Source organism: Phocoena phocoena, chromosome 19, assembly GCF_963924675.1.
Source record: "Phocoena phocoena chromosome 19, mPhoPho1.1, whole genome shotgun sequence".
Lineage (NCBI taxonomy): Eukaryota > Metazoa > Chordata > Mammalia > Artiodactyla > Phocoenidae > Phocoena > Phocoena phocoena.
The window spans coordinates 54,952,309-54,974,055 of record NC_089237.1 but is presented as its reverse complement, the minus strand read 5'-3'; the positions used below and the strand labels follow the sequence as shown (position 1 = coordinate 54,974,055).

Genomic DNA, 21,747 nt, shown 5'->3' with positions numbered 1-21,747 from the left:
CCGAACAGAACTTGTTTGTATGTAGGGGACTTAACTGTAGTGAACAAAGACTGATGGGAACGGGGCATAAGTGTGGGTGAGTGACAAGTAGAAGGAAATTTAGAAGGAACCAGAAGAGTCCTTGAACCTTTTGTCTAAAACTTTCATTTTATGTAGGGAGATCTGAGGTCAAGTACTCGACTTTCTTCAGGACCAAACCCATGGGAAGACGCTTCTTTTCCAAATTAAAATTATAAAAGCGTAGTGAAATTACTTGGTAGACTGTAACGAAGAGGGATTATTCCTTAGAAAACTGTGGTAGAGTCTCCGCAATAACCCAAAGCCAACAGCAGCTGTATGTGCACACCTGCCTGTATATTTCATAGAGAGTGTTCTGGTCTTGTTTTACCTCTAGATTCACACATATCACATTTAAAAAAAACATGTGGAATGATAACTTAGCTAACTATGAGGGAAAAGATGTAATCATCTATTAATGGAGGCCGGCTGGAGAGAGGCTGGGGGATGCACTTGCTCAGTGCTCACCCTGATACACTGTACACCGGGAAGTGCCTGTGTCTTTGGTATGAGCATAGGGTAATGGGACTTACAAAACTCCATATCCTGCTTTCACTCCATCCATTCATTCAACAGTTATATTCTGAGTGCCTTCCACATGCCAGGCATTGGTCTATCTGCTGAGAATACTGCAGGGACAAAGCAGGCACGTCCAGTGACCCCTCTGTGGGTTCAAGTCAAGGTGAAGATGGACACCAAAGAGCGTGAAGGCAGCGGCCATCCTTTCAGTGCTGGAGCCCTGGGTTTTGGTCCTTCCAGAGACAGGCTCTGTCTGGTGTTTCTTGCACTTGGTTCCTGTGAGTTTCTGTGGCTTAGGGTCTGGGTGTCTGTCACTTGCCTGTAAAAGGGTGCTGACTAATACATGAGAAAGCCACCACCTAGCTGGCAAGTTTGTTGAGAGGATTAAATAAAATAATAAATGCAGGGCTTCCCTGGCGGCGCAGTGGTTGAGAGTCCGCCTGCCGATGCAGGGGACGTGGGTTCATGCCCCAGTCCGGGAAGATCCCACATGCCGCGGAGCGTCTGGACCCGTGAGCCATGGCCGCTGAGCCTGCACGTCCGGAGCCTGTGCTCCGCAACGGGAGAGACCACAGCAGTGAGAGGCCCGCGTACCAAAAAAAAAAAAATTAAAAATAAATAAATAAATGGAAAGTAACCAGTGCAACAACCGGCAAACAAAAGGCTCTCTAGAAATGGTCATGAGGACGGTGCCTCAAAAAGCTCTCAGGGTCCTCGACATCTTTCTCAACCTGAAGCGGCCAGTCCTAAGCATCTCAGAGGTACTGATGTTGATCCGGGCTGCGAAAGGGCTTGGTTTCTCTAAAGAAACAGAGTGAAGTGTTCCGAGGAAGTGTGTCTTTCACCTGAAGTGAGCCAGGTTCCTGGGGAACAGCTGTGATGTGTCTCCATCAAGCCCTCATGTCCCCTCAGTGTACCGTGTATCTCAGAAGCTTGGCTTGTGCAATTTTTTTTTCCTAAGAAGCAGACTATTGTTTTTCCCCTTGTAAAATCTTGTGCAAAACCCAAATTATAAAGCAGATAAAAGCGGTGTGGTTCTCTCCTACACCGTTGGTGTGAATGTAAGTTTGTGCAGCCACTATGGAAAACAGTATGAAGGTTCCTCAGAAAACTAAAAACAGAGCTACCGTATGATCCAGCAACCCCATTTCTGGGCATATATCTGGACAAAACTGTAATTCAAAAAGATACATGCACCCCTACGTTCATAGCAGCACTATTTACAATAGCCAAGACACGGAAACAACCTAAATGCCCATCAACGGATGAATGGATAAAGAAGACGTGGTACATATATACAATGGAATATTACCCAGCCATAAAAAAGAATGAAACAATGCCATTAGCAGCAACATGAATGCAACTAGAGATTATCATACTGAGTAAAGTAGGTCAGACAGAGAAAGAGAAATATCGTATGATATCGCTTATATGCGGAATCTTAAAAAAAATGATGCAAACGAACCTATCTATGAAACAGAAGCAGAATTAGGGACACAGAGAACAGACTGGTGGTTGCCAAGGGGGAGGGGGTTGGGGGAGGGATGGAGTGGGAGTTTGGGGTTAGCAGATGTGAGCTATTATATACAGGATGGATAAACAACAAGGTCCTACTGTAGAGCACAGGGAACTATATTCAATATCCTGGGATAAACCATAATGGAAAAGAATATATAAAAAAGAATGTATATATATATATATATATGTATAACTGAATCACTTAGCTGTACAGCAGAAATTAACACAACATTGTAAATCAACTATACTTCAATTAAAAAGAAAAGTGGTGTGGTTCCATGCTGCAGGGTCCTTTAGTTTTCCCATTCCTGGGAAATCTCCCTGGAGCTCTAGGACCACTCAGGATGCATTTGGAGAACACTGTTAGAGGTGAGGGAAGATGGAATGATAGAAAGGCTTTAACTTGGGACAAGTGACTGGAATCAGTGTCTGAGGGCTTGAGTACAAGTAGAGGCATCGTGATGGAAACTGATGGAGATAAAGTAGGGCGTTCGCCCCTGCCCTTGCCCTGCTCTGAACTCTCAGAGGCTAAGCTGGGGCAGAGGGGCCAAAGCCCTCCCAGGATCCTGAAGCAGTTTTATTAATGGAATAAACAAGAGTGAAGGTTAGAAACTGAGCTTTATTATAATGAAATGGCAGAACGTGGTCTTTTATTTAGATGTCTCTTGCCTTTCGCTTTTCACTTTGTAAAACAACATGGAAGTTTCTATATTACCTTACAATTTATAAAAGCCCACACTCGTTCTCTGTCTTTTGCTTTTGCGGATTTGTATATATTAACTTTACGTGGCCCTGGATCATTTATACTGAACATGAAATTTAATTCATCCTCCCTCTAAATAATTATATTTCTTTAGAGAATACATGGAATGATTCTTTTAATGCCTGAAGAAAAGGCCACACTTGGGTTTCTGCTCTTCTCTCTCACTCTCTCTTTTAAAAATAAAACCTTTTGGTTACGGGCAATTTCAAATATATACAGAAGTTGAGAGTAGAGTGTGATGAATTTTCCTTCAGCGAGTTACTCAGGGCTAACCTGTTTCATTTATATTCCTGCTTCTAATCCTCTGGACGATTCTGAAGCAAATTTCAGACACACATCAGTTCATCCGTGTTGACAGCTGATTCTTGTTACTCGTGGTAGTGATGTTTTTTGAAGTCTCGTGAATACCGAAATAGCAAATACTCAACCACGGCTCTTGGAAACATACAGGGTTAGGTTCCTGAGAGCCTCTGGTCACAAACTTTTTGTCAACTGATTAATACATACCCTTGTTTTACGTGTATGCCTGTTTAAAGACACCTTAGTGACTATATATCATGGATTCGTTAATACAGAACTCATGGCCAACAGAGCCGCAACTCACGCCTGAAGGAAACTTATCTTACACGCTTATCTTTCTTCCGAAATGCACGTCACAGCCTTCCCACGCTTAGGGACACCAGACAGCACTTCAGCATATGCTTGGGGATCCTTTTAAACAATAAAGTCACCAGCAAAAGGCACACAAATGCAAAACATGTAGCACTAAATGGATGGCAAAAGGGACACAAGGGCGGCTGTTGCCTTGCTGACCTCAGGTGGGGTGTCGGATGACTCAGTTTTCACCCCTCTGCTCATGTCCTCCAATGACTGTAAAAACACCGTGAGCATCGATTTTGGGGATACAAATAAATTTTAGCAGGAGGCAAATTCGCAAAGATGGAATCACAAATAATGAGGATCAACTCTATTTCAGTATATGTCTCTGAAAAATATAAACTCTTTCTAAAAAGCACAACCAAAGTCCCATGTCCCATTACTATATCTAAAAATTCTAACAGTAATTACTTTTAATTTTTTATTTATTTATTTTATTTCATTTTTTAAAATTGATGTATACGGGACTTCCCTGGTGGCACAGTGGTTAAGAATCTGCCTGCCAATGCAGGGGACACGGGTTCGAGCCCTAGTCCGGGAAGATCCCACATGCCGTGGAGCAACTAAGCCCGTGTGCCACAACCACTGAGCCTGTGCTCTACAGCCCAAGAGCCACAACTACTGAGCCCGCGAGACACAACTACTGAAGCCCGTGTGCCTAGAGCCCGTGATCCGCAACAAGAGGAGCCACCGCAACGAGAAGCCCGTGCACCGCAACGAAGAGTAGCCCCCGCTCACCGCAACTAGAGAAAGCCCGAGTGCAGCAACGAAGACTCAACGCAGCCATAAATAAATAAATGTATGTTTAAAAATTGATGTATAGTTGATTTACAAGGTTGTGCTAATTTCTGCTGTACGGCAAAGTGACTCAGTTATACATATATATACATTCTTTTTAAAATATTCTTTTCTATTATGGTTGATCCCAGGAGATTGGATGTAGTTCCCTGTGCTATACAGTAGGATCTTGTTGCTTATCCATTCTAAATGTAATAGCTTGCATCTGCTAACCCCAAACTCCCCGTCCATCCCTCTTCTCCCCCCCTTCTCCCTTAGCAACCACAAGTCTGTTCTCTATGTCTGTGAGTCTGTTTCTAACAGTAATTACTTGAAATCATTAAATGTCCAGTCTCTGTTCACATTTCCCTGTCTCAAATTTGTTTTTCATGTAGTTTATTTGAATCATCTTTCGAAGATGTTGTCAGCTTTGCCAACTGGCCTCAACTTTCCCACTTATTCCAGCAATATTTTAACGCTACTCACACGTCGTTCCACCAAACTCTCAAGTCAGTGGCTTTCAAGCTCACCTCTGGGTGCTTCTTCCTTTACTGCTCAGGTGTGTACTGCACTGCGTGTCTGAAACTGTGGGTGGGCTCGGATCGGCACTACATTTAACAGAAAGTCCTCAGAGTTTTTTTCATGCAGAAAATGCCCTTCCTTGTTTTGCAAAGTTGATGCAGACTTTTTGCTAATTTTTCTTTATGAGAGAATGGCAGTTCTATGGACATTTGGAAGGGGGGGGATATATATACAATGGAATATTACTCAGCCATAAGAAAGAATGAAATAATGCTATCTGTGGCAACATGCATGGACCTAGAGATCATCATACTTAGTGAAGTAAGTCAGAGACAAATATATATCGCTTATATGTGGAATCTAAAAAAATGATACAAATGAACTTATTTACAAAACAGAAACAGACTCACAGACACAGAAAACAAACTTATGGTTACCAAAGGGGAAGGAGGGGAGGGATAAACTAGGAGTTTGGGATTAAAATATACACACTACTATATATAAAATAGATAACCAACAAGGACCTGCTGTACAGCACAGGGAACTATACTCAGTATCTTGTAATAATCTACAAAGGAAGAGAATGTAAATGTAAATAGATATAGATATATAGATATTCAAAGTTTATCAATACTCAGTAGAATAACACAGGTGAACCAGACAAATTCAGTTTCTTTTCAGGAAAAGAATAACAAACAATGTTTAGGATGTCAAAAGACTCAACAAATACCACTGTCTAGAAGCCGCTCAGAAAATATTTCTGCTGTCAAAGCCTTTTGTTCTTCAAAAGTCACCATCTACCAGATGAAGATTTTAATATGCAGATACCAAATAGTGTGAACTTTAATTTGTACTTTTTCCACCAGCTTTTCGCCTGGAAGTTTCCTCCTTTGCCTTTGCAGAATCCTTTGCTTTATCCCCATTCTTGGGTGCTTTGGAGCTGGAAGCAGTTTTCTTGTCTCGGTCCTTTGCTGTGTTCTCTGAGGTTTCTGTAGCTGACTGACAGCTGTCGAAGTCCCCTGAGAGGGCATCAGTGAGGTCTTGGGCATCTGCAGGTTTCTCTGATGCCTCAGGTTTCTCTGTAGGTGGTGTCGCTGGTTCGACCGCGTCGTCATCATCCAAGAGATGTCGATATTCAGGTGGGATGGTGTCATCCCTTTATCCCAGTTTGTCTCTGTGTTCAGCTTTCGCTTTTGCCTCGACTTTATCCTCTAGGGGGTTTGTTCCCATCTGGGTCAGGCTGTCTTTGCCCGAGACTGTCAGAAAGTTGATCCGGGGCATTGTCAAGTTCTTTGTCATGACTCTGCGGAGTGTCAGGGGGTGGACCTGCATAGTGGGTGGGTGGAGCTGGGGTTGGGGAAACTACTTCAGAGATGACAGCCGAAAGTTTAGCATCTTCAAATTGAGGAGATGAAGTGTTTGGGGGAACGTTGAAGTCCTTGGACAAAGCATTAAGGAGGAAGTCTTCACTCAAGGGTGGGAGCAGTTCCTTGGGCTCCTTTATATCTATAGTTATAGATATACAGATATCTATATCTCTATATATCTGATTCACTTTGCTGTACACCTGAAACTAACACGACATTGTAAATCAACTACACTTGAATAAAAAATTTTTTTAAATAAAATATTTAAAAAGCCACCTAGGGAAAAAAAACCAAAACCAAAACCAAAAACATGTCATCCTAAACTGGAAAGATTTAGTTTCAAAACACCCACAGTACTCTTCATTTTACAACTAGTAAGTAAGCTTATACATTTAAAACAGACAAAAGAAGGATCCACCATGTAGAGAACTGCTCAGTCCCCTAATGTCTAGATGCCATTGAGAATTCACTCATTAGAAACAATTTTTTTTCTATAAAGATTTCTTGAGCAACTACCATGTGTCAGGCTCTGTGCTAGATGCCAGACTTATAAAGAGGAACAGGCAGAGTCCCTACCCTAATGCTTGTCACTGACTATACAACAAGAGAGTCACACCCGTGGCTTCCGAGAACCAGTGAGATCCCTGCTGGGCCAACAATGGGAACAGAGGATTCTAGGAGCAGAGGAAGGTGATTCGTTCTGCCTGGGGCTCCGGTATCTGGAAAGCATCACGAACGAGGTAGTACTGAGGGTAAATGAATGGACAGTAGGAAGAAGGCAAACGATGTGCTTGGCCATTAGTGGGTAACCTGGTGCTTCTAGATCATAAAGACACCAGACTGAAAAAGTAAGCTGGTGTGTGATAATGAAAGTCTTTAATGTAAAGACTTTGGGCTTTATCTCTTAGGCAGGAGAAATCCCTGGATATTCTTAAAAACAGCATCATGGCATGATTAGAAGTCTAATGAAATAAGAAACAGCAACCAACTGAATCATTCTTAAATGATCAAGACTAGATTCAAACAAACTCCAAATCTAACCAGAATTTAAAAGTATTTCAGATATGAGACGAATAGCACATAAAATGTAAGGAATCCCATTTGTTTGATTAAGACAGAAAGAAGAGTGCACAAATGATTTTCATTCAAGTTCAGTCTGAAGCCTGACTTCTTATCTGGTGCTTTTACAGAGAAAAGGAAACCAGTCTCCCAGGTTTAAATTTGGATTCCCAAGGTATATCTGACTTTGTAGCCAGGACACAAAGCCCCTTAGTGATGCTAGTATTTTTCTTCTGCTTCAAGATTGCATTTTCTTCCAGGTCAGTGAAAAAAAGCACTTCGGTCACACACTCACCATTATCTACTATTCTTCTCTTGATTCCTGGTATATGCAGCATGTGGGAAAAAGACCATGGTCCCCTGATCCACCTTTGTCCTCATTAATGTGTCTTATTTAAATGTGTAGACTTCTGATTTTTACTCCAGAAAAAAAGACGTTTTACTCTTTAAATTTATATATGCTGCCCAATGCCCTGAAGTGCTAGAATATACCAGACTTTTCTTTCTCCCTTTCTTTCTCCCTTCCTTTCTTTCTCCCTTCCTTCCTTCCTTCCTTTCTTTCCTCCCTCCCTCCTTCCCTTCTTTCCTTTCTCCCTTCCTTCCTTCCTTCCTTTCCTCCCTCCCTCCTTCCCTTCCTTCCTTATTACAATTATTAAGAACTTTGAAGATACTGGCAATAATTTTCAGACACCAGACTTTCTCCTAATAATCTAGAATCAGTCTAGGACCAACTTAGAATCTCTGGATCTTTATGAGTAATGGAGGATACTTCTAGGAACACTTTTCAGAGGCCTAGGAATGTTCCTCTCCAGCTAAGACATCTCCCAGCCACACCTCCATGTGTCTGTAAACATACGTCCCTCAGACACACCCTGGTCTTCATCAGCCTCCCTAATAAAGCAGTGCACACATTAAGGCCCATCTGGTCTGCCCTTAAAAGCAAGTCTCTGCAGGCATCAGAGGAATCTTCTGGCCACTTCCATCTGTCAGTTCACTAACCGCTGACATTACCCGAGGCCTCAGAACCACATCTACTAGAGTTGGGAAGAGATCTTAGAGACCATCTAACCCGTATGTGTTCACATTTTATTTTTGCAACAAACTCTTTTCTTCAAACAAATTAATATCTCAGATCAAATTTAAAACATCTTAAGAGAGCTCACTGCTTGATATAAAACACGTACAAGTGGTGGGAAAAGTTAAGTTTTCCTCCCCCCCACCCCACCACGGGTCTGAAAGGCAAAACCCTTGGGCCCTGCAGAGCCTAGTTTGAAAACCAATGGCTAATCGAACTCTCTCCTTTCATAAGTGATGGAACAAAGGTTCAGACACATGAAGCCATCTGCCCAAGATCTCAGCATTCAAAGAGAAGTCAGTATCCTAATTCTAGTCTGATTTATCCCAAAGCCTCAGGTCCTTCCACAGGGCTCTCTGCATGCTGCCCACCTTGCACTGCTGGAGACTTATCCCCAGTGGTTTCTACCAAGGTAGAATTGTGGATGTTCATTTTGATGATCTATTTGCTTGGTAATAAGTCTTGTTATATTATTTTTCTCTCTTTCTTAAGAAGTACAACTCACAGTTTTGCTCATGAAGTACAAGTTGATTTTTGGGGTTTTTTTTTTTTGCCCAGGAGCACATATTCATCAGTGTGATGTAGACTTCTACCTGTATTTCTTTTGGTGAATTTTCTGCTCACACCATAGCTAGTGTCGACCATGTTTATGAATGTTTCATCCTCTCTGGCATTGGTTGACTTTTTCATCTTGCTGGAGTTGCTTCCACCTAGAGTGGTTATATAGTTTATCTTCTAAACTGGGACATTTTTGAGAGTAAAAGGGGATTCAACTAATTACTAACCTGGGACAACAGGTGTAAACCAGGACTGTCCTGGACAAACCAGGACATCCCACAGCTGGGATGATGCTGAAGAAGTTTCAGTTGGGTAGAGTAATATGCTTTTTTTTTTTTTTTTAACATTTTAAAAATATTAAAAAATAGTTAATTTAAAATGTGTTATTTTCAGGTATATAGCAAAGTGATTCAGTTACACATATCTATCTATCTATTCTTTTTCAGATTCTTTTCCATTATAGGTTATTACAAGATATTGAATATAGTTCCCTGTGTTATACAGAAGTTCCTTGTTGTTTATCTCTTTTATATATACTAGTGTGTATCTGTTCATCCCAAACATGGAAACCACAGGAGAAATGATGGAGAAGTACAAACACCAAGAGAAAAAAACAGAAAGTTTGAGGAACTGGTGTGATTGGCAACTTGCAACCAGAATAATGAGCTCTGAGGCTGGTTGATTGGAACCTACAGTCCATAGGACTGGGTAGCCAATATGGGCAAAGAGTAGGAAGGAGGAAAAGCGGAGGAAACCTCCAAAAGCAGGTTAGAGAATAGAAGTGGCTGTAAGTAGGGAATGCGGCTACTGAGTTTTCTTCAATTGTCTATACAGAATTGTCTACACCAGACTTTCTAGCAGGGTGAGTCCTAAATTCCTGCAACAATGACAGGAGACAGGAGGTACTCTGATACTCCTCGGACACAGATCTGAGTACATCCTGACAAGGATGAGCTCCGGAGGATGTGATGGAGGAGAAGAATGTTGGCATCACCTCAGCACGTGACACTGGGGTTAGAGAGGACAGCTGCCCCCATTCCCAGTTGGTGCCGGTCCCATAGCACTGTTGTCTGCCTACAGCCACATCAGAATTCTCAAACCAGGCTTGTGAGGGTCTCACCACTGAGAAGCTATGTGGTCCTGATGCTTACTTAGCAGAAAGGCAGCCATTTTGGGTTGCTTCATATGTCATGGTCACCCAACAAGTATTCATGTCACATCTGAGCCTCGGAAGGGCGGACGGCATTATTCAAAGTCACCAGCAAGTGAATGACAGAGCTCAGACTTTATTTCAAGCCTCTGGAATCCTAGTGAAGCACTCTCTCTTCCATGAAGGGATGTCATATGACTCTCATGCATTTTCAGCTTTTAAATTTCAGGTTTGAAATTCGATGTTGAACATGGACAGTTTGCCACTACTCGTGGACCTCTGAGTTAAATTCAGTCTTTCACAACATGGTGTTTTACAATCGTTGACAGGTAACGGGGATGACAAAAGTCGACATCGATGTCTTTTGACTTTAAATTGGTAATGATCTGTAAGGTTCATCCATCATGTGAAGGCAGCCTAGAATTAAATCCATGCGTAACACAAGGGAAATCGTTGCCCTGTAGCTGTTGATTTTCTCCTTGCAGTTCTAGGGGGGGAGGGGTAATGCAATTTTGCTCCACCTATGGGATGTTATAGGAAAAGTCAACTTGCTAGTGTGTGACATGGGCCAACAGCATCATCTGGAAACACCAAAATTCAGGTCCCACTTCAGACCTTCTGATTCAGAATCTGTATTTTAACAATACCCCCCAGAAGATCTGTAAGCACATTACAGTTGAGAAGCACAAACTTGCAGGCTTGCTGAGTTGCAGAAGAAGAATTTGTCGGCTATGAATGGGCCTTTCATGGTCAGCTTTGTCCTGCCCCTAACTGATTTGCAGGGACTGGATGCAGAGTCTCAGTGCACTCAGTAAAGTCATCTGGCTGTTTTTCAGGCAGCTTATCTCCAGTAAAGCATGGTGAGCAAACAAGGCAGGTGAACACCGGGTATTGGCACATCCATCTATGTAGATATGTTTCCTAGAATTAATTTTAACTTGTGAATTTTTCTTCTCCCTACTGACGGGGTAGAGTTTTGTTATACCTCTCACACCTCTATAACCAAAGACTTCCTAGCCCTAGCTAATTTCTCATTTGCATTGAAATTGTATTGAACAAGAATGAAACAATAAAAGGACTCGAAATGGTCCCTTGTAAAGCTCTAGAATCAAATTTAACCAGAGTTGGAAGAAATCACTTCAAACCTCTTCTCCCATCAAGTCCATTTCCTCCTTTGGTGTCACCATCTCTTCACAGGGGCATGATTGGGTGACTAATTGTGGATTTCCCCAGGCTTCCAGACTGGATTTTACAACTTGCTTAAGGATTGTTGACTTCTTGGTCATGGCTGACTGGTTCCCGTCCCTTTTGCCAAAAGACTAAAGCTTCCTGCTTCCCTATAATCTCTTGCATATGAATTTTTTGCTCTTGATGGAGTTACTAAGCTGATCAAATTGCCATCCTAAGTCAAACATCAACATCAAGGATTATTTCATGTTACAAGTATTCTTTTCTCAGAAGCAAGACAATCTTATCCCAGGTTCCCAGAAGGATTTGAATATTTGTATACTTATCTCATGTTGCCCAAACGTTTCTGGACCTCACCAGCCCAGGGCTGGTAACAGGACTGCATTTCTATCTGTGCCCAAATTGTAATCCTTTGAGCTCAAGCAAGAACAAAGCCTCCTCTCCTTTGTCCATCAGTTACTTTCAGGTGGTCCCCACGAAGTTCCTCCCGGGTATGTCCAAACCAGGCAGTCAGCTGTGGTTGCCAAGCAGCCTCTTCTGTCCTAGCTTGTCCTGCTGCAAAGCTTAATTACTAACCCCAGCTTCCCTAATAACTAGACAAAAGCATTCAGGCTTATTAATGAATTTTTTAAAAAATTATTGGGGAGTGTGTGATAACTAGCACTATTTGAGCTTCAGCTCAGATAATGCCAAATGCAAAGTACCACCCTCAGCGATATTATGGTCGGTCCTTGATTATGTGTGGCAATAAAGTGGGAGGGGCAGTGAGTGGCCTTGTTTTCATCTTTTCCAGATCTACATGTATTCTTTTTTTTTTTTAATCTCTGGGATGCAAGGATGGTTTAACATACGCAAATCAGTAAATGTGATCTGCTACATTAATAGAATGAAAGATAAAAGTCACATGGTCATTTCAATACATGCATAAAGACATTTGACAGAATATAACATCCTTTCATGATGAAAAACTCAACACAGCAAAGGCCATATATGACTAAGCCACAGCTAATACCATATTCAACCATGGAAATCTGGAAACATCTTTATTGGGGTATAATTGCTTTACAATGGTGTGTTAGTTTCTGCTTTATAACAAAGTGAATCAGTTATACATGTACCTATGTCCCCATATCTCTTCCCTCTTGCGTCTCCCTCCCTCCCCCCCCCCATCCCACCCCTCTAGGTGGTCACAAAGCACTGAGTTGATCTCCCTGTGCTACATGTATTCTTGAAGCGAATTCAGCCATGCATTCAACAAAGACAGCCTTGTTCTTCCACGCTGTCAGTAGAATTACAATTCTAGGGGTGCCTGCAACAGACCAAGGATCTGGACTGTTCTGAGAATGGGGAGCCATATGATGTTTTTTATTGACCAACAGAAGCTTAGCATGTATATGACGCACTGTAGGTGCCTAGTATTTGCTGAGTGAGTAAGGGAATCCACTCAAGCACGCTCTCTGGATCCAAGCAACCGAAGCCTCAAGAAGACGGATGTGAGGAGCTGATTGACCATGCCTGGAACCAGGGGGTGGGTAGAAGGGAAGGAAACGGGACACCACTTTTCTTGTTTTTCCACCTCATTCCCATAATGAGCCTCTGACTTAGGAGTCTGGATATAAAAGTCATGCTTATTTTTTTTCTCTTATACTGTTTTCTTATTTTACATATGATTCCTTCTGTTCTTACCAACCTCCATGGTTTAAAATAGTGGGCTTCCAGGCTTCCCTGGTGGTGCAGTGGTTGAGAGTCTGCCTGCGGATGCAGGGGACGTGGGTTCGTGCCCCGGTCCGGGAAGATCCCACGTGCCGCGGAGCGGCTGGGCCCGTGAGCCATGGCCGCTGAGCCTGCGCGTCCGGAGCCTGTGCTCCGCAACGGGAGAGGCCACAACAGTGAGAGGCCCGCGTAATTAAAAAAAAAAAAAAAAAAATAGTGGGCTTCCAATTGTGGTGCGTGTGCAAGTTCATACCTTCATGCACCCAATTCCCTATTGAAGAGCTCCACTTGGACTACTTTCCTTTGGTTCATCAAACTTGAAGCCCAAACTAACTCAATCATCCTGTCCAATGCAGGTCTTCCGTCTCGATTTCTTAATGTGGTTGGCAGGTGCACCCATACACCCAGCTTCCCAAGACTGAAAACACCTTTATCCTTTTTTTCTTCCTCTCTCTCACTGCTGGCATCCAACCAATCTTCAAAAACCACCGAGTCTAGTCTCTGAATCTGTCTCAAAGCTGTTCACTTCTTTCCATTCCTTTACCTATCTCCTGATATCACGGCCACGTATGGGTGTGCAGTTGCGAGCTGTGTGTTATACAAGTGGTGGACGTGCGATTCGTGGTGTCGTCTATTTAGAAGGTGCCCCTTGTGGTGTGTTAAACTCAGCCTGCACGGATCACTGCAGGTATTCACCCCTTCTGTCCATTGGCCAGAGTGACTTTTCAAAAGATAAATCTAACCATCCTCCCCCTCTCTGCCTAGAACACTTTATTGCCCTTAGTATTGATGAGTTTGCTCGGGCGGCCATAACAAAATACCACAGCCTGGCGGGCTTCAACAACAGATTTTCTCACAGTTCTTGAGGCTGAAAGTCCAAGATCAAGGTATCAGCAGAGCTTTCTTCTGAGACCTTTCTTTCTCCTTGGCTGCTAGATTGCTGTCCTCATCCTGTGTCTTCACACGGTCTTCCCGCTGTGTGTCTGAATCTCCTCTTATGAGGATACCAGTCACATTGGTTAGGACTCACCCTAATAACTCCAGTTTAATTTAATTACCTCTTTAAGTACCCTTTCTCCAAATACAGTCACATTTTGAGGTCCTGGAGATTAGGGATTCAACATATGAATTTGGGGAAGTGGTGCAGGGACATGGTTCAGCCCCAAACACCCTTGGGATAAAATCCAACCTGCCTAATATGGCTTTCAAGGCCTCTCAGGATGGGACCACTGCCTTCCCTCTGGCCCCAGCTCTCACCCTTCCCTCTGGCACTCTCTACTCCACCTCGTCAGCCCCCCGCCCCCCACCTCTGGGCCCTCTCCCATCTTCTGAGTGGCCTCTGCAGACGCCGTCACCTCTGCCTGGAATACCGATCTCCCCGTTCACCTGAGAAATGGCTACTCATCCTTCAAGCCTCATGGTAGATGCACCCCTTACACTGGCAAGCCCTTTGTGTGTCCAGGTGTCTAGATTCCAAGGTGTCTCTCTTTTGATTTCCTGTGAAATCTTATGTTTTCACCGATTACAGTACTTTTTGCACTCTTGTATAATTACCAGGTGGCTTGTCTGTGACCCCGAGCAGGCAAGAGCCATTGTGTTCATGAGAAGGCCCTTGAAAACCAAAAAGTCTCTGAGACACACAGAAATGAATTCTGAAATACGGCCCATGTGAGTGGGAGGCCCATGGGGGTAGGGATCCGGGCAGATGGGTCTCTGGGCTTCTGAACACACTTTCATCTGCTGTTGCTTAATTTCCATGAGCTTAAAAGCTACTGGGGACTCAATTGTCATGTGGCATTTAGTCTTATAAGTCCAAATTACAGCTTGGAAATCATCCAGCAAATTCATTTCTGGGTAAGGCAAGCATATGAAAAGATTGCAGTATGTGATTCCACGTCCAAAATATTGTAGTAAGTATCAGTCACATTTGCATTCAAATGTTATGCTATTTATTCCAAATATGGCAGTGCTGTGATTATGTGATAAACATGAAACAGGCAAAATGGTTATTTACATTTTGTCTTCAGTTTTCTAATAACAGTGTTTAAGTTTACTGATCTTGGTTTTTTTTTCTCTCATTCAGCCTGCTGTCATTTTCTCTGAAAATCACGTAAATAACCACCTCAGTAGGAAATAATGTTTCCTGTTCTCTCTCTCTTTTTACTTGTATAGAGACTCTCATCTTCACCCTTCTGTCTTGAATGGACTGTGTTAAGCAAAGACAAGATATGTTGGATCATAATTAAAGGAACATTTATTTAAATCCATCACTAGAAGAAAGAGACACACTTTCAGTGGCCCCGAATTTCCAAGGACCAGGCACATGATCAGGAAACCCCTGATTCGAACTCATGAGACCAGAGATTTGAGAATTGCACCTGCCCCATGATCGCCTTCAGGGATGTTTTAAACGTTATTCTGTATCCTATAAGTAATACATATTTTTAAAATTAGAAAATAAAAGTAGGCAAAAACAAACCACCAACTTAAAAACATTTCAATAGGATTATGCTGTATTATAATTTGTTTTTTTCTTATTATTCCATGTTCACAAATATACTTCTTTAATATTATTTTATTGTTAAATCTGTTTATCCTTCAGTATATAATATCCATAGTCACTGCAAAAATTTATACACGTAGAATCTGAAATTCTTTAGGTCTCTCACCCCAATCCAACTCCTTAGGTATATACCCTTATTTGAAAATGCACTGAGGTTTTCAATAAACTTTTTACTTTGGAAAAATTTTGGATTTTCATAAAAACTGCCAAGATAGTATAGAGAGTTCCCACATGCCCCTCACCCAGTTTTCCCATTGTTCACACCTTATATGACTGTGGTACTTTTGTCAAAATTAAGAAACTGATGTTGGTAAATTACGCTTAAATAAATTCCAAACTTTGAGTTTCGTCAGTTTTCCACTGATGTCCTCTTTCTGTTCAGGATCCAGTCCAGGGCACCACACTGTACATAGCTGTCATGTCTCCCAGGCACCCCCTGGTCTGTGACAGTTTCTCTGTCATTCCTTGTTTTTCCTGATCGTGACAGAATTGAGGAGTACAGGTCTGGGAGGACAATTGTTTTAAGCCATTCATCAATACTCTTCCACGTATGTGTGTTAATGTGCTAAACCTAGCGAGATACACATTTTGATACAAATATGACTTATACTCTACTCGTTTTATAATTTTTAAAATTGTGATGTCATCCTGTATCATCACTTAAAAAAAAACAAAACAGTTTCGGGCTTCCCTGGTGGTGCAGTGGTTGAGAGTCCGCCTGCCGATGCAGGGGACACGGGTTCGTGCCCCAGTCCGGGAGGATCCCACATGCCGCGGAGCGGCTGGGCCCGCGAGCCATGGCCACTGAGCCTGCGCGTCCGGAGCCTGTGCTCCGCAACGGGAGAGGCCACGACAGTGAGAGGCCCGCGTACCGCAAAAAAAACCCCACAAAAAACAGTTTCATAGTATTCCATTGTGGAAACTAAATCTTCATTCTTAACCAGCCTCAGATGACAGATGTCTCCTTAACCTTCTATATTGAGATTCCCAACTCTGCTGCAATGACCATCCTTGATCTATATTTCCAGGCATGTCCCTGATCATTTTCTAAGGATAAATATGAAAAGCTGCCAAGACTTTTCTCTAAAAAAATGATCTAAATGGCCCATTAGGTCTCCAAAAAGTTTCTGTGTATTTACACTGCCAGCGTCCATGCACACATCTGCATATCACCCGGCAATGCTTTCCCTGACACGGAGAGCTGCTGTCCTTCAGCTCTGACAACTTGATAGAAGAAAAGTGGCTGATGACACGTGTGGCTGAATTTTCTTCATGTCTATTAGCCATATGTCTTTCTTCTTTTTATGGCCATGATCACATTAGGATAGGGGGAGGAGAAGGGAACAGGTCATCTCTTTTTTAATTCATTTATAAAAGTTTATTCTGTATTGAGGCTCATGACCTCTTAACCTGATATCTTGAAATTATTTTTCTTCAGTTACTGTTCTCCTTATTTTGCTGATAAATTTTAGAAAGGGACATTTCAGTTTTTTTATTCAGCCAACAATCCTGTTTCCCATGATAATTTCTGTTAAGTATTAGAGTCATAAGGCCTTTTCCCATATTATCATTCCGTTGTTATTCACCTGTATTTTCTTCTGATATTTTCATGTCTCTATTTCTTTAAATATTTAACCCAGTTGGGGTTTATTTTGGTTTGAGATAGGGTTCTAACTTTGTTTTACCAAATGGTTAGCCAGCTGTCTCAATACCATTTAATGAACAACCCAGCTTTTCACCACTGATTTGAAAGTCTATTTTAACACCTCATATTTGGGGACTGGAAGTAGACCACCTGTTAAGGACCCAGGAGAGGTTTCCAACAAGGGAAACAGGAACAGACAATAGTTGGAAACCTTTCCAATTTTGTTTCCAGTTAAATTGTCAGTGTTTGCCAAAAGATACAGTCCGAGCCAAATCCAAAGATACATTTCTATTCCTGCTTTGTCCAGACTTTATATCTCTCTTATTCTGTTCCTTCCTCCCAGAAGTAGAGGTCACTGCCTTAGGGAGCAGCTCAGGACCTTAGGCAACTACTGTTTGCAAAAGTGCACATGTGCTCTGGAATGAATTTTATTAAAAGCTTCCCCAAGGTTTATGGTAAACTTCCTACTTCTGCCATTTCTGTACATTTCTGCATAGAGAAAAAACTCTATCCCCCCCAACTGAAAAACCCACCACAAGTTACTAAGTCCATAACAGCTTATAAGCTTATTTGCAAATTCACTGATTTATTTGAAGAATTAAAATTTACCTGACAATCACTATCTAGAGACCAGGCATTAGACTAACATTTTTAAATTTCACCCATTTCTAAGGAGTGGATGTCATTATTGGCCCCCATCTTACAGGTGAGAAATGGAGGCACAGAGAGGTTAAGTAATCTTCTGAATGTCACACAGCTCTAAGTGGTGGAGGAAGAATTCCAACTCCATCACAGCCTATGCTGACAGCCACCACCTTCATCCAAAACTGAAGGTTGATACGTTCCCATGGTAACAATAAAGGGTTCCTTGTACAGCTTCTGATTTCTGGACTGAAAGACTTTAGTAGCTACCAGTGACCACTTCCTGATCATCGTGATTTGCTTCACTCTTGAGGTGTGTTTTTTTCTAGGTTGTGAAATGAAATCCGCAAGGACACCAAGTCTTGAGTTGGAGTGCGGGCTCCATACATTGCATTGCTAAGCCATTTCTCCGATGGTACAAAAATAATGTCCATAGAGTTTTATTGGGTGCTGAGGCTTTATATCTGCTCTGTTTCCCCTGTGGATTATACCATGTACCCTGAATGATGGCAGCTGACCCAGAGCCAGTAACTCCTCACATTTCTGTTTCTCCAGACCTCTCTGTGCTCCCTGCTGTCTGCTCACAGTGAGAAGTTTTTTTTGTTTTGCTTTGTTTTTTTGCTGTACGCGGGCCTCTCACTGTTGTGGCCTCTCCCGCTGCGGAGCACAGGCTCCGGACGCGCAGGCTCAGCGGCCATGGCTCACGGGCCCAGCCGCTCCACGGCATGGGGGATCTTCCCGGACCGGGGCACGAACCCGTGTCCCCTGCATCGGCAGGCGGACTCTCAACCACTGCGCCGCCAGGGAAGCCCCACAGTGAGAAGTTTTGATTCATTACCTTTGCAGTTATTCATTTTCAGAAGATAGCAATTAGAATAGGATCTAGTCATCTCGTGCTCAAAGTACTTAAAGGGTCTTTTCCATTCACCCCCTGATCTTACAGATTAGGAGGCTGAAGTCAGAGTAAATGATGTGCCCAACGGCCCACAGCTGTTTAGCAGCAGAGCGTGATGGATCCCTCAGATCTCCTGACCCCCTGACTTTCCTCTTTGTCCAACAGCTTGCTGCTGCCTTCAGCTGTACGACCAATCCTGCTTCTCGGTGATTTCTTTTTTTTTTTTTTTTTTTTTGCAGTCACTGGATAGCTGACTCAGGTTTCATGTAACCAAACACAGCTTGAAAGCACTCTTCCCTGTCGCTTACAACAAAGTGTCCGTGGAAGAGTTTATGGTGGAGATGTATGTGCTTGACTTCAAGCTTCTCATCTTTTCTTAATAAAAAGACATGCAATATACAGTGTCGCACCCCCGCCACGGAGGGATCAGAGCCTGGATAATTTGTAAGTACATCCCCTCACTCCTTTTAATGGTCCGATGTCACAAAGGCTCTTTCCAGTGCCTGCAAAACACAGTTCTTGCATTTCTCATTGTCACTGCGTTCGATCAGTGCACTCTGCAAAACGTGCTTTTAATTTTCTACCCAAAAATACTATGTGAAAACTGCAGTTGGCTCACTTGGCATCCATTCCCAGACCCTTCTTTCTTGTCATGATCTACTCTGCAGTCTGGAAAATTGAATACTTATTCCTCAGCATCCTTTGTTGGCCATGTGAGATTAACCAAGTCTGTTGAGGGGTTTTCTGGGAAACAGTCCTGATGAGAAGGAGGTAGAGACGCAGAAGGTGGGCTCTCTTCGTCTTTCTTTCTACCGGGAGTGTTGATGTGATGCCCAGAGGTGCAACAGCCATCTTGTAGCAATGAAGCAACAAACATAAAAATAAAAACCAAAAAGCTAAGGAAGACAGGATGAAAAGCTAAGAAGGGCCTGTATCTCTGATGACATCACTAAGCATCTCTAAGAACTAGAGATCCCTAACATATATTGTTTGCTTTATTTTAAATACGAAAATATGGTTTTAAAAATATATTTTGAAAATAGGAAAATATAGAGAGAGCTGGTGAATAAAACTTAATCATAGTTGCAGCAGCTAATTTGCAAGTGCTGATATTTTAATAAGTGTTTTCTCAATATGCCATTTCTCTGAACATTTTTAACCTATTAAAATAGCATTACCGTCTACACTGCTTTGTAATTGGCTTTTTGTTTTTTATTTCATGATGAATTATGAGCATTTTCCCATGGCATTAAATACTCTTATATAACATGGTTTATAACAGCCCTGTTGTATTCTATTCTATGAATATGCCAATATTTCTTTAACCAATTCTTCATCGTTGGACTCTTTAGTTATTTGCTACTTTTTACCATTATTAATACTTACATTATAAGCAACCTTGTCCATTAACCTTTATGTTAATCTCCTTTTCCTTAGGATCAGTTCCCCAAAGTGGAATCATTTGGTCAGAAGGAATGATGATCTTTATTACTTTTGATACTTATTGGCAGTATTTCTGCCAAAAAGTATATTAAGGTGGTTCCTGCCATGACTGTGTTTATAAGTTGGTACACAGCTCAGAGCACTCCTCTAAAGTTTTGTCACTTTCATTTTATTTAAAGGGCTAATTACGAGGTCTCCCTTTTCTCCACATCCTCTCTAACATCTGTTATTTGTAGACTTTTTGACAATGGCCATTCTGACCAGTGTGAGGTGTTACCTCATGGGTGTTTTGATTTGCATTTCTCTAATAATTAGTGATGTTGAGCATCTTTTCATATGCCTCTTGGCCATCTGTATGTCTTCTTTGGAAAAATGTCTATTCAAGTCTTCTGCCCATATTTTGATTGGGTTGTTTTTTGATATTGAGTTGTATGAGCTGTTTGTATATTTTGGATATTAACCCCTTGTTGGTCATATCACTGGCAAATATTTTCTCCCATTCAGCAGGTTGTCTTTTCACTTTGTTGATGGTTTCCTTTTGCTGTGCAAAACCTTTTAAGTTTAATTAGGTCCCATTTGTTTATTTCTGCTTTTATTTCTTTTGGCTTAGGCAACTGATCCAAGAAAATATTGCTACGATTTATGTCAAAGAGTGTTCTGCCTGTGTTATCTTTTAAGAGTTTTATGGTTTCAGATCTTACATTTAGGTCTTTAATCCATTTTAAGTTTATTTTTGTATATGGTGAGATGGAATGTTCTAATCTCATTGTTTTCCATGTAGCTGTCCAGTTTTCCCAGCACCATTTATTGAAGAGATTGTCTTTTCTCCATTGTATACTCTTGCCTCCTTTGCCACCCACAGGTGTGTGGGTTTATTTCTGGGCTCTCTATTCTGTTTCATTGATCTATGTGTCTCTTTTTGTGCTCATACCATGCCGTTTTGATTACTGTAGCTTTGTAGTACAGTCTGAAGTCTGGGAGGGTATACCTCCAGTTTTGTTCTCTTGTCTCAGGATTCTTTTGGCAATTTGGGGTCATCTGTGGTTCCATATAAATTTTAAGATTATTTGTTCTAGTTCTGTGAAAATGTCATTGGTATTTTGATAGGGATTGCATTAAATTTGTAGATTGCTTTGGGTAGTATGGTCATTTTAATATTATTCCAACCCAAGAGCATGGGATATCTGGTGGGAATAAAAATTGGTGCAGCCACTATGGAAAACTATGGAAAAACTACGGAAAAGGATGGTGGTTACTTAAAAAACTAAAAACAGAGCTACTGTATGTTCTAGCAATTCCACTCCTGTGTATATAGCCAGAAAAAATGAATTCGAAAGGATACATGTACCCCAATGTTCACAGCAGCATTATTTACAACAGCCAAGACATGAAAGCAAACCATCTGCCTAACGACAGACAATTGGATTAAAAAGATGTCATATATATATATGCAATGGAATATTATATTACTCGGCAATAAAAAATAATGAAATACTGCCATTTGCAGCAATGTGGATGGACCTAGAGAATATTATACGTAGTGAAATAAGTTAGAGAAAGACAAATACTGTATGATATCACTTACATATGGACTCTAAAAAATAATACAAATGAATGTATATGCAAAACAGAAGCA

The 21,747-nt window shown here is 41.7% G+C and overlaps 1 pseudogene; it reads right to left on the bottom strand.

Moving 5' to 3' along the window:
• Positions 1-5,656: 5,656 nt before the first annotated feature.
• The window catches only part of LOC136139180 (calpastatin pseudogene), a 38,152-nt pseudogene continuing 22,061 nt past the window's right edge, over positions 5,657-21,747 (bottom strand).